This window comes from Penicillium arizonense, assembly GCF_001773325.1.
Source record: "Penicillium arizonense strain CBS 141311 chromosome Unknown PENARI_contig219, whole genome shotgun sequence".
Taxonomy (NCBI): domain Eukaryota; kingdom Fungi; phylum Ascomycota; class Eurotiomycetes; order Eurotiales; family Aspergillaceae; genus Penicillium; species Penicillium arizonense.
The window spans coordinates 3,525-4,125 of record NW_019173496.1 but is presented as its reverse complement, the minus strand read 5'-3'; positions in this window follow the sequence as shown (position 1 = coordinate 4,125).

The following is a 601-nucleotide window of genomic DNA, read 5'->3' as shown; positions in this document are numbered from 1 at the left end:
TCGCTCTGGCCTAGCACAGCGTGAAGCTAGAATTGACAACACGGGATGCGACCGGAGCTGCCTAGACTCCAAAGCTTCCAAAACAGGCTGAGGTTTAGTCTGAATCCTTTTCTGAATAATTACCTCCAACTAAGTGAGCAGATAACAGCAAGCAGGCATGAAAGTGAATAAATTCGCGTTGATATGGGGTGAAATGTTGCTGAAGTGAATGGCCTCGGGCGGTGACGGGGAGGATGTTGCTGAGCTGTAGGTCCATCTGAACTTGGATCTGGATCGACGCGGGGACTAAGGCTGAACCAATATTGGCCGTACCACATCTACTTTGAGGATTTTGAACCCATAACCACCATTATTAATTTGATTTTCTCAGATCTCATTCATATATCCCGTATTTAGTCCCTGGGCCCTTGTCGCTTGTTTGTATATGAGATGTGAGATGTGTATTCATTGGTTGGCCCTCGCAAAGATATATTCTGAGCTGAATGGGTCGAGGATAGCGCCAAATTCCGTAACTGTGGACACCCTCTCGCGGTAGATTTTTACCACTACTTACAGTTCGATATGAAAGACGAGGGATCAGGAAGAAAGAATAGGAAAAAAA